Source organism: Bombus affinis, chromosome 3 (assembly GCF_024516045.1).
Source record: "Bombus affinis isolate iyBomAffi1 chromosome 3, iyBomAffi1.2, whole genome shotgun sequence".
Lineage (NCBI taxonomy): Eukaryota > Metazoa > Arthropoda > Insecta > Hymenoptera > Apidae > Bombus > Bombus affinis.
In genome coordinates, this window is record NC_066346.1 from 11906263 (window position 1) to 11919846 (window position 13584).

Consider the following 13584-nt stretch of genomic DNA (forward strand, 5'->3'; position numbering starts at 1 on the left):
CGGTAGCAGCACATATACGATTTTAGTTTCTGAGATTTTACTAGTATCAAAGAGAAAACTATTAGAAATATAGGATAATCAAATTCAGACGATTTAGAAACAATTCTAAGCTTCTAAAAAAACTATGTAATTTATCTATACGATAAAAAGAGATATATTACAAGAATTTTCGCGAATTTAAAACTTATACATATGTGAAATATTGCCATGGCGAAGAATGTCGAGAATGTCGTTCCTCTTGCACGTGGCACAAAATGTTTTTAATATGGAGAAACGAAAGACAGAAGCATTAAAATGTAAGAAAAATAACTAGGAACATGCATAAAGGACGTGTTATAAATATTTTCCACGACTGTTAGTCTCGCTATCCGTCATAAATCCAAGCTGAGAACGTGTTGGAACTTCCTCGGTCAAGTACACTGGCTAGACGTTATACGAAGGAATATCCAGTTTTAAGAGTTTCTTCCAAGAAAACGATGCTGCCTAGTCAACGACATTAAGGGAATCCTCGTAAAATCTGCTATAAAAGGATTCAAAACAAAATACTCTTTGCCTTCTTTCTCGGTATCTTCCTATTTCCTTTATAATGAGACATCCATTAAAGGAAGGCTATATTTCTTTTCACTCTTTCCTTCTTCATTTCGATCGTCGTTCTACATTAACAACGTTTTGCAATGATATCGTAATATCAAAGAATCGTAAGATCAAATAAGAATATTGTAAGATCGAAAACTAATTCTATAAAAATTGGGAAATTTTTATCATTATTCTATTCATTCTTTATTCATATTTTTATATTTTTCTAATTACACAGTTTTATGAAGAGAATTAAAGAAATGGAACTTACATAGTTATTTTTGTTACTATGTAAAGTACACTTTGCATGGTTTATATATTTTTCTTCATTATGTGCACTTTGTGTATTTTTGCACTTTTAAATTTATCATAAATACGAAAAAGTCCACGGTCTACCGATTACATTTCTTACGTATCAGAGAGATATTTGCACATACATTATAGGAAGCGATAGAAAAGATCTTAAATCTGATCGAGCAAACGATCAGGCGAAACAATGCTCCTAGAAAATTACCCATCCGTTTCCTCGGCCAATTTTTCCTGTCCGTATCCCATGAATCGATTCTTCCGTCTGGAGAATCGGACGATTCGTCGCAGATTCCACGGACCACGACGTATCCCATTCAAGTGGACGTTTCACGGCTTGGTATTCCACGGAACGTCAGAAAAAGAGAAGGCAATTGCAGGGCTGCAACAAATGTCCGGCAATTTCAGCGTCGCAGAGGACACAGAGCTTCGAGGAATGCTCGATTTTCCGCGAATTTCAATCAGCGGCACCAACCTCGCAGCTTTCGGCGAAAATGTCACGAATGGACGCTCGTAAAATCGAACGGAGGTTTCTTGGACGATTTCTCGAGGAAAAACCGCGGAACCAGCGATATCGAATCCTATGCGTAAGTACTTGCTTTGAACTGCACAGAAGTCGAGACAATACGTAGTTGTTTCTTCGAATTTCCCCTACTGCATGATTTTAATGATTATATATAATTAATTATATCTGTTGATTGCCGAAATTTTACAAAATTCAGCTTGCAATTGGAAGAAGTTTACAATTGAATTTGTTATTAATTAATAATGTTTCATTATATATGAGTCTAGGAAATAAGAAAGAAAATTAAGTTAGAAAATAGGACAAAATAAAAAATTAATACTAATAAATTATTACATCAAAAACTGCATTAATTCTTTAGATTGAGAATTAAGAATGGTATAGTGAATAATCAATAGTAAGTTTCCTTAATTTAATTTCCATTGGAAATAAAATCGTTACTAATTAATGAGGAATTTTATATATTTATAGAAAATTTTAAATGAAAATCAGAGAATATAAAGGTATTGGCTATATCAAAAAGTGTCTATACCACTCTCTTGAGAACTCGATTTAGATTAATTGAAGTAGCACGATAAAGACTCGGGAATTAGAAACCCCTGTGGGTGAATGAACCTATAGATAACGAGGCTTCTATAGATCAAGCAAATTCTGTCGACCATGAAGCTTCTTTGTGTTGGTCTCCATAGTAGTTAAATTTGTTATTAGTTACTGACCCTTAAAAGGGAATTTATAATCGATTTTCTATAACAAGTACGATTCAGGTATACTAATTTATATGATAGAAAAATTGTAAAAATTTCTATGTACCCTAAAACGAAGTTCAATCCTCGAAATAACAAATTACTGCTTAATCATAAAAATATAAATTCAGCTTCCCTTAAATCCTTCGACAAACTTCAATCGACAGATAATTAACGAACTACCGCAATTTGCATAAAATTCCGCCACAAACAAGGTGATCAAATCGAGACAAAGTTCGTCAGATCGTAGAGTATGGTGGAAGTAGGCAAAGTTGAAGAGGTACCTGCGGCAGGAAGAAGGTTCTCACCTCTGCCCGCCGGTCCCATTAACGGAATCCCCATAAAATTCTGGTTGAGTGGCGGGGGTAGCCCAAGAAGAGGGTGCAGCAGACTGTGCGGTGGTGGGCACTCGTGCAGCGAGAAGGAGCACTTCACCGGCTCGCGAGGATGCGAACTAGAGGTAGCTTTATTTACCAGAGTTTATTTACCGAGTCCTAACGCCAGACCGTACGAGTTCACCAGGTCGAATATATATTGGACGACTGTTGACTCTACGTATTCCTGGCTGGAACTTCGGTTTACCAAGTTGTCCTCGGTCTGTTCGTGTTCGTCAGGCGAATTTCTTCCGGCCCTAGCCGTATCTTTGATGGTAATGACTCCCTGCCATTGTGAGAGAAACGGAAGAAAGTCTCGTTTGTGGAAGTATTTGCGATAAAAAGGGCCGTTGAGATCCTCCTGCAGGATAATTTATCAACTAATAATATTAATCAATTAAATTACAGATTGTAGATTATAGACTTCTCTTTTATAACTGGATTTATTCGTTCAAACTGCTCCTTCACGAAAAACAAGAATTTCGCAAAGATAGACCGTTACGAATGAAAACAATCTGTCAAACGTAACAAAATGCAAGAAGAAAAGAAAAGCGAGCATAGAAGACGAAAAAGAAGCAAAAAGTCGGAGAATAGAACGACGAAAAAAGAAGAAACAGAAAAAAGAATGGAACGTTCGACGCAAGTGTCACGGTGCAACAAACCCATTCGTTAGAACCTCCATTTGTCGCGGTTTCTCCATTCAGTCTTGTTTGATTCTGTCGTCACAATCGACTGCCGCCGTTTCGAAAACATCGACGAAGCCAACGTCAAAATAGAAATTCATAAATTGGTGAACAACCGAATCGTTGCGGTGATGGAAAGAGAAAGAGGCTGTATTTTCGAACGGCACCAGACTGAAATGAAATTTGTTAGGTATCATGGGGAGACATGGTGGACCTGAAATACAAAATTTCAGCTCGGAGATTCATACGTTTGAAAGGTATAGATCCATATGTTTGAAAAATATAGATCCATACATGATATATATCAGATCCATATACATATATGAGAAACTCGTACAAAACCGTATACTTAAAGCTCTAAGAATATTTAAGGTACTCTAAGTTCTATTTCAAGGTCTGGGTCTATAGTCTTCGAATTTATCAAAAAAATTATGCAATTAAAATTTATTATTATTTATTAAATGCTTCCATAGCGAGCATAAAATAACAAAACTAAAATTCGGAAATTCAGACATCCACTAACATTTCAAAATGGCTGTCGGTTTTTCTGAATTAGTTACGGAGATAAAAATGATAGACGATCTTATACAAGTTTCTTTCGTGCGCACGAATTGCGACTTTGCATTTGCGGGTTTACCGTCCTTTCTCGTGATATTTGTAGCAATGGGCTACCGGCACCATTCAGAAGAATACCCGAGAAACGAAAGGAACAGAGGGGAAACCACCACGAGTTCGCGCGCTCTGTAACTGTCGTTGTCTTCAGTTCGCCATTTCCGCCCCGAAGCCACCGCCTACATCCTTCTTCAAATCCTCGTTAAAAAGTTAAAGTGGATTCCCCGGGAGGGATTCACGAGTGGTCAGACAGAACACGTTGTGTGTCTGCGGTCGTCTCTTCGCGTACACGTAAGAGGCAAAGCAAAGTGTGCAACAATGATTCGAACCGCGGCTTCTTCGGCACGAGTGCAGCCCGGTCGTTCACCTAACACGCGACTATCATCGAAAGCTTCTTTCATTTTCTTTTCTCTCCTCCGACTGACCGCTTTCGTGCGGTCGTTTGCTACTCTTTTGTTTGGGGCTACCTCTTCCCGCCCTTTTTCATTGTTTTTCTCATTTTTGACGTTCAAATGGGAAAATTCTATTCTGCTGTGATTTCGGACGCAGAAATTGTTTTTGGTAAAAGCGATGTTGCTAATTTCTGGTTGATGGGTATTTCTTTGGTAAGTATATTTCGTTTGCAAAGTGTTATGTTGCTCGGGAAGTCTGTAACGAAATTTAGACAAAATTTAAACGCATCGCATAATACGTTTATTTAATTTTCGATTAGCGTTTCATTAAACGATGTACGTTTTACTATTTATATTTTATTACAGTGACGAAATAATTGTAGATATTATTAGTCACACTTCATGGTCGTGAGTATAATTGTAGCAACTCCGAGTTAGTATTTGACAGTTGCAAAGAGTTCAAGTTGTAGACCAAAAAGCGAATACAACAACGAATACTGTAAATGTAATAACCGGGAAGAATTTAGCATAGAAGCATATCATTGTAGCAGCAGTTAAAACAATATTCAACATCAATTATAATGCCCACCATACAAGTACCACTTTCACCGTTTCACTTAACCATTAAAACATCCAAAGCTAACTAGAGACAACTTCACCTTAACTACTCTAAATCCGCCCAACTGTCTAATTTTAGTCTGGCGCCAATTAAAATGACGTTGGCTTGCTTCAGACTCTCTCTGAAAACACACGAAACCGTCGCGAGTTGCGGAGAACCTTCGTTTTCACCTCGTTTTGGCCAATTGCTCTTTTTGCAACAGATGCCTGCCCCGGAGGACAAAAGAAACAAAAAACAAGCGAAAAACTGGGGAAATTTCGTATTTCCCGTGGCGAGATGAGCCGGCGAGAATTTTCAGTGACCCGAATTGCGCCCTGATGCTCGTTAACGGCGAATTAAGGGTAATTTTTGGGGGCTACTTCCTATGCGCCTTCGCTTCGATTGGAAAATCGTTTATACGATTTGAATAAGCTGTCCGTGATGATGCGTTTCATCGCCAGTGGTTAAACGAAAATTTATTTAGCTAATGAGTGTTTAAACAACGACCCTTGAAATAGCTCTGAATCTATCGGTAACGAGAGTGTGTTCTTTCTTTATCGATGAATCGTTTTTGAAATGTCTGGTTGATTGAAACGGATATGAAATGTTATGGTTAAAACAACCGATAAAATAAATGACTTCGACGTCAATAAAATGCTGACATTTGATTTGTATTTACGAAGAAAGGATCTATTTAGTTGAATATCTAAATGTAATATTATAAATGAAAAGAACGATATATTTGATAAAAGAGATATTATTTTTCTCAGGCGGAATGGTTTAAAAGAGTTTGCATGTAAAGGATTATTGATAGCAAGCATCAGCCAACGAAGGGTATGCTTTATAAAGCTGTGAATACTAGTTTTACTTTAGACATTTCTCGATATCCGTTACTCTGGAATTCCTAATGTCTCCATCTATAACTTCTCTAAAAAAATCTCTTTCCACATGTATGGAACTTTCCAATATCTTACTTCGCACCATCATATTTATTTATTTCATCGTTTTTAAATTAGCTAGTGATTAATTTCGGCGAATTTTCAAATACTTCGTTCTGACTTTGTTAGAACTTCGCGTCTTCAAAATGTGATCCATAACCAATCATGCAATCATCCATTTATCTTTCTCACTATACAACACAAATAAATACATGTAAAAAAATTAATTGATAAAATCGTTTGTACTCGAGAATGATTGACAAAATGTTTGGGTCGTAAGAAATCAAATGAAAAATCAACAACAATATAGAACATCAATTTCGATTATACCATTAAAAATAGCTGAAATAAAAGTTTTGGAAATGCGTCTTTAGCCTAAATGAGATACGAAAATCAACTAAAAAGAAAGCAAACCACTGATTCAAATTATTATAACATCAGATTTGTCCAAAATCTCCTCACCTATCACAAAATAGCGTTACGATTAAGCGCATGGAGGGTAGAAACGAAATCAAAATTACAGTAAAATCGTGTGAGAAATTCCAAGTGAGAAGACGATTCTGTTCACAGTCATCGTTATACTTTGTTGACGAAACCGCGAAGAAAACGTAAGGGAACCAGAAAAGAGGTTTACGACGGGGAACATGGCACGGAGGTGAAGGAGCTTCCGCTTTCGGTTAGCTCAAAACTCGCGCGATGATTCTTTTTCCAGCGACTTTGGCGCTCGATCGTACGCTCTGGTCCTACGTCTTTTCTACTGTGTAAAAATAAAGTCGTAAATCTTCGTTTTCACACGTACGCCACGTTCCCGTTCGATTCGACGGCCGACACTCGTCGATCTCGATTTCCAACGATAGAGCTTGTTTTCATCCCCGCCACGTTGCTTCCGTGCCAAAAATAATAATTTACGCTCAGCGTGGGTGCGCGTGACTTCGCACCACGATTACGTTGTACCAGGTAATTTTTGTTTCAATAGAATAGACGTTGATTCTATGCTGTTTCGTAACAGAAGATCGCGGAATCTGGATATTGTAATGGTTTTTCAACACTTAGCTGGTATTCTTATGGATTACCGGAGAAATTTGTCTTATAGGTAACTGTAGGATGTGCTTTTGGGATTCTTAATTTTTAATTTGTATATTGTATGTGATATTAGGTCGTCCGAAAAGTTTCTTTTGTTTTATAAGGAAATAATGGATGCACAACGTTTTTATCGAACTACGTACGATCCATTTTGTTCTATCAAAATAAAGATCACAACGTTCGACAGATTAGGTTTCGTGTTTGTATAAAGATGCATCGTTGTAAAAGACGTGTCTGTAAAAGAAAGATACTTTTCGGACAACCTAATATTACTTTCTATATATATGTTATAGGTCATATGTATAATATTGTAAGATCTTTACTACAATTAGTTTATTTATAATAAATGGATTAAACAGATGTTGATTAAACAGGAAACGATGGTTATTTAACGTGAACTAATCACAATAACGTATTATAATTAAGACAATTGGATAGTTAATTTGCAACTCTCGTCACCACGGATCCAATGCTCTCTCGACAAAGCAATTCGCACTCTCTGGCTTCTCAACTCACACTGACTGTTAATTCGTTTTTATTCCTTAGCAACACCTTATCTTTTGTCTTATCCTCGTGTCTTTTGTCTTAGCTTCACCACGCACATGTTCCGCAACCGCTTGTTTATAATTCGCACGACACCCCGCAGGCCCCTCGTCCACGATACTACAATATATATTCTATGTTTTATACGATAAATATTGTTAACAATATTTGTTGTAAATGTAAAACAAAGTGTATTAGGTCATCCCATAAGTTCGTGCCGACTTTTGTGTATATGTGTCGATTTATAAACATACGGCGATAAGGGACCGATGCGCTTGAAAAATGGGAAGAAGTTGTACAACGAGAGGCGGATTACATTTTTTCATGAAACTGGAAGGTATGTAAACAATCTTAACATATATAACCGCTCGAAAAACGGAACGAACTTATAGGATGACCTAATACAAAAGAAGGGAAGAAGCAAGAGGTTAGCGTGTCATTATTTAATCTGGGACGAGCAAAATGCGATATACTTGACAGATGTGGAGTAACTAACTAACTCCATTCCGATCGGGCGAAATTACTGACGTTACCACGGCATGTGCGCTCTACGTGTGCTGTAGAAATAACACAGTCGCGTGAAATAACATAGCCACGTATAACAAACGATCTCTGGCTTACACGGCGAGCTCCGATAATTGAATATTGATCGGTATTACCGATGCTGCCGCTTCTAAAGATCGCGTATCGCATTCACGTCGATGGCTTTACACGAGCCTTCCACACTTTCACGGTATCGTTAAAACGTTTCAACGATCGAATAGTGTTTACGTACATTACTAGTTTTCACGTGTATCTACATAGCAGTTTAATGTTCTGCGACGTAGTTCTAGGAGAATGGCTTGTCACGGGGAATAAAATACCTCTGGTGGACTAGCATTGGATTGTCTAAAAAATATCTAGTCAAATTTAAGGAAAATTCAAGGATACCTAATTTAGGATACATATTTTTAGAGAATGAGAATTTGATTAGGTTGCAATCTATAGCATATTCGTTTCAGGTTTACCAGAAAAAGCAACGAACTATTTGGAAGCTTGCAAAAAGGTGATGATTTATTAAACATATTAAACAAAGGTCAAATGTTATTTTTATAATTTTATAGTCTTAACCTCTGAAAATCGCCAAATGGAAAGAGTATGCTAATTGTTACATATCGGTCACTAAATTTGATAATGTCAGATTTTTAACTTGTTAACCGACGAAGATATATTAATTTGGCATTCGAACTAACAATCTCTTGGACGTAATCTCTTTATTTAAGGATTCGTTATTTTCTGTTCATTGCATTCCATTTCTGTGGAAAAAACAAACTGTTTAGCATTTATGCTTGCCAAAACTAAAGTCAACCTAACTGAAACTGATTGGTTTTTGGTAATTTCTTGTTCCGTAATTATAGAAGGAGGGCTAACCCAATGAACGTTGTTCGAGCTGTGCTAAACATGAAGCAGGCATGTTTACACGCATAACAAATAAAAAATGAAAATCATATATGAAAGAGGAAATTGTCTGTTAAGTAGGAACATTATTTGACCGAATTCGACATCTCGTTATTTAATAAAAATTCACATCCTCTTTTCGATCTCATCAAACGTCTAAAAGAAAATCATACAATTCAAAATCAATCGTCAGAAACGCTAGGAACTTTTCAAACGACGCAATAATTAAGGAATTCTTGAAACCGCGAGTGGAATCTTGCTCGAATCGTGGGAAATAGACGTCTCGGAATTAGACGTGGTCAATGTGCGTGGTCAATTCGTGGTAATTAAATATCGGTCTTCACGCTGGTGTCGTCGTTGCTCGTTACCCGCCACTGTTTGTCAGGAAATCCCAGTTGACGATGACCTTTTGTCCCGTTCAATCCGTTCACGGTATGCTGCGTCACCGTGTGTACCGATTTACGTTCGAATGAACGATTCTACGATCGATCGACGTTTCCCTGGAGTCGACCTCTCGGATTGTTCCTTCTTCTGCCGTGTTAGATTTTCCTCCCTTTCTTTTCACCGCCGCCAATTTTATTCATTCTTTCTTTAATTTGCAACTTTACGCATTGTATTTCAAAAATTAGAGAATTTCTTTTTCTTTTTTATTAACAAGCTACACAAATTTTCATTTTTACTTACAACTGTGTATAACGATAAAGTAAGACATTTTCAAGTTATTTCTTTCTCAGTATTTAAATATTCTCTTGTTCTTATGTAGCTTGAAAACAGAATGCAGTATGTGCAATATTTCAAATCGTTAAAGGCTAAAATATGTAAAAAATATTGACAATATTAACATTTACAATTTTGAAAGCCTAAAATTTCGAAGATTCGGAAGTCTGAAGACTGGAAAGCTTGGAAATTTGAAAACCTGAAAATGTGATGTAGACGAAGCAAATCACTATGTAGGTTCCATTTCTCTATTAACGAGTCTGACAACAAATTAGATACTTCTTAACGACTTAATTTACGATTTTGTTATGTCTTGACTCCTATTCGCTGTATCTATAATCACAAGAATGTTTCCACATTGATCCACAAGATCTTTTAGCCTTTCAATACTTCGACTATAGGATTCTTCTGTTCAGGATCGAAACAATTACGACGACGAAATGTACGAGTCGCCATAAATTGGTCAGAATCGAATTGGATCCTAAGGAACGTGTAACATCGACACCTTCACGTCGCGTTGCCCTCTTCGGATCCGATTCGTAGCGAGAAACAGACGTGCGCACTCTTGCACTCTTGGAAAAAAAAGGAGCAGATCGATCGACCGGGGGACGGTTGAAGAGGGTTGGAAAGGGGTTGGTAAATGGAACACGCTGTTGATTCACGTTTCTCCATTCGATTCGAGGAATATGGTGCACACTCGTTCCGATTTGATTGTTCATCCTGCCGGGAATTCGTGCGGAGTTGGATTTCGCTGGCGAACCGATTGATTCGTAATTGTTCGACGTCCGAACCACTTTCGCAATTTTCTCGTAGCTCCTATGCTGTTCCTGGCTTTCTTGAGTATCCTTTGATCACTGTCCGTCCGTTGTTTTCGAACGAGCAGTCAGGAAAACTGATAGATTTCTCCGAGTTGTGCGTTAGAAACGAAGTTAGGTTTTGGTTCAGGATTATTGATGACGTTAATTAAATCGAATGCGGCAAGGTGTCTGTGTTGTTAATTAGTAAATGGATCTTTATGCAATTACGGGAAATTTGAAGCAGCAAGAAGGCAAAAGTATATAAAATAATCAAAGTATAATAATCGTTGTAACTTGCAATGGGCAAAGAAAATCTCTATCTAAATCTTCCATTTGTTTAATTTTGCTGATAAAGTTATGAATTTTTATATGCTTGTTCATGTTTCTCAATTCTGGGCAGAAGATATTTTGGAATATTATAATATGATGATAATTTTGAAGCTGCGTAGTAGAAATCCAAAAGTCTTGGAATCCTTAAAAATTCTAATTATTAACAATCAGTATCAATAACCTGATATTAATGGATAATTTTGCACTTCAGTTTTCGAAGGGTAAATTAAAAATTTTCAATTCTACTGCAATGAAATAAGATGCTCAGCTTGGGCATCAAATGTTTCCTATTTACTTAAGTTCCGAAATTTTCAATTTCCTGAAGATTCTAGATGGAACTCCTTAAATAATGCATAATAAATATTTCAGCGTATCCTGTTCGTTCAAAATTCAAGACGTTGAGGAACATCCTGCTCAATTAAATTCTGCTCTCCCTACGGATGTGAAATTAATGTATTATTATGTAATTAGGTTCTAACGTCGAAAATTCTTTTATAATTCTCAATTTAGAGGGTAAAATCAGTTCGGAGATTTCATTCTTCGTCTGTTCATTTATAATAGAAGCGTTCTCGAGTTTACGGACGTTTAATCGCTGAAAGATATTTTAATCGTAAATTCAATTGTCCAAACAACGCCATATCTATTGGAAAAAATAAAATAACATCGAGAAATGTCCCTTAATAAATTTATTTATGTAGATCATCTAATTTGGCAACTGCATCTTAATTGTAAGAAAGAATGAATGAATTTTTTACAGTCGCTACTCAAAAAAAAAAAATAATGTAATTAATAACTAAATGTCGCTATTACGAACAAGTGCAAAAGCAAAAATCGAAAGTTTTGTGAACTTATTTTTTCTTCCTGTGCTGGAAAGGGTCGCTCTTGACTTCGAAATCGAAGCAACCAAGTAACAAATTCGATTTCGTTTCCGAACTACTCGAATTATCGCGTTATACGCGCTGCATTGCTGTAAAAATTCTCTGAACGTAATCGTCCGATCGTGTTACACGAAGGAATAAGTTTCGACGCGATACGACCGGAAATAAATCGTGAGAACTCGAGAAAGCAAACTGGAAACAACGAAGAGTGCGTATTCGTTTGATTTGCGATCGATTCGCGAGTAAGCGGAAACATTTTCCTGGGATCGCCGACAGCGAAGAGAAAATTGATTGATTCGTTAGTCGATCGAACGTACTTCAAGTTGGGTTACGTCAATTATCTCGAGTTCGGTTTAAAAGGTTTTTACGGCAGAAAACATCAGGCGATGAAAGGGTAGACGGAACGAACGCTTTTCGCTTTTCTCCTATAAGAGTTCTTTGCTCGGTTCAATTTGTTGGTAGAAATTTGCTTCTGATCCTTAAATTCACGGTTCCTGAAATTTAAGTTCTCGATATATTGAACTTGACAAATGACAGTGATATTTAGAAAATTGTCAATGCATTTTTATGCGCTTGTGCAAAACAAATATATGCAGTTTTAATTTAGAGAAAGTATTACATTCTGAATGAATTATCGATAAAATATAGCCAATATTTATAAAACTTTTAAACATATTACTTTGCAACTTGACACACTAAATCCATAAACATTTGCAACTTCCTCCGTAAAGTAACTCCTATTTTCATTTCCATGCAACATTACAAAATCACCAGCCCACGCAAATAATTACTTATGTATATATATATACCTATATATACAAACTCACATTTACCACAAATTAGTCGCAACAGTTAAAGAATAGTTCCGTCAGATGGTGCAACAACTTGAACATCAAACGGATCGATACACGTGTAACAGAGTTGCGAGTACTACCCACAAAATCTCTCCAATCGCCACTTAAAAAAAAATAAAAAATAAAAAGACAACTCTCCATCCAACACCTTCCTGATCTCGTCCTCTATCAAAAACAGAGAGAAAAGAACAAAAAAAAAAGACAGAAGAAGAAGTCCTAACCGTGTCTTGTTCGCAGAAGACCGTACTCCAAAGGGCACACGAACCTAACCCATCCTCTCGATCCCGAACAAACGTTCAAGCAAGAGGGTGGAAAAGGGATGGAGGATGAAGCGCCAAGTCTGACAAAAAAGCTCGCACGCCTTCCGAGATTCGACTCAATTAAGCAGACCCTACGGTCGTTGACAAAGTACGACATCATTGTTCCTTTATGGCCGACCCTAAATAAGCGAGTCCACCAGCATATTGAGCAGGACGAACGGATGAAGGCAGCCAACAACACGGTAAAAACGGCGGAGTCGCGATTCCGTGATTCGTGAGAGGGGAGAACCGAGGCAGCCAGGGGCCCTTTTACCTCGTACGATTCAACCAGATGGAAGGGAGCTGGCTGTCGCGAAAGAAGAGAAGGAAGAAACAACGAAAGAAAGAACACGAGGGGGAACACGTTGTCAGTCACTCAGCAAGAGCGTCAGACTTTTGCTCGACGACGTGGGTACTCGCGAACTTCGACTCTTCTTCTTCCTTCGAATGAAGGGATGCTCTTCTTCTTCTTTTTCTTCTTTTACCGGCGACGGAAATTCTGGTTGAATTCAACCGCCGATTGCACTCGACTCTGTGAACCGACACGGAGTTACTCAGACACAGATCAGGTATTACAGATGTTATGTGCTGGTGTGAAATGGTTGAAAGGTAGGTTACCTTATTCAAGGGGTGTGAACGAAGAAAATGTGGTAGCTCTTTTTCGTACGATTGAGGAAGACGATTGTTCGGTATTTTTTACACTTGGAATGATACGATTAATACTCGACGATTAACATAGGGTTAATTAGGACAATTAACAAAGATTTAACATAGGAGGTTAAACAGTTAACTGACAGGTGCTACAAAACACCAGACACTGAAATCGTCAAAGCGCACTTAGTCACCGCAAAGATTCCCTAGTTAAACGGCGAATAATTCGATTACCTTGTTTTCGCCATTC

The 13584-nt window shown here is 37.3% G+C and overlaps 1 protein-coding gene across 1 annotated transcript in view; it reads right to left on the reverse strand.

Moving 5' to 3' along the window:
• The window catches only part of LOC126914738 (mannosyl-oligosaccharide alpha-1,2-mannosidase IA-like), a 588982-nt gene that overhangs the window by 225274 nt on the left and 350124 nt on the right, over nt 1-13584 (reverse strand). The window lies entirely within an intron of this gene.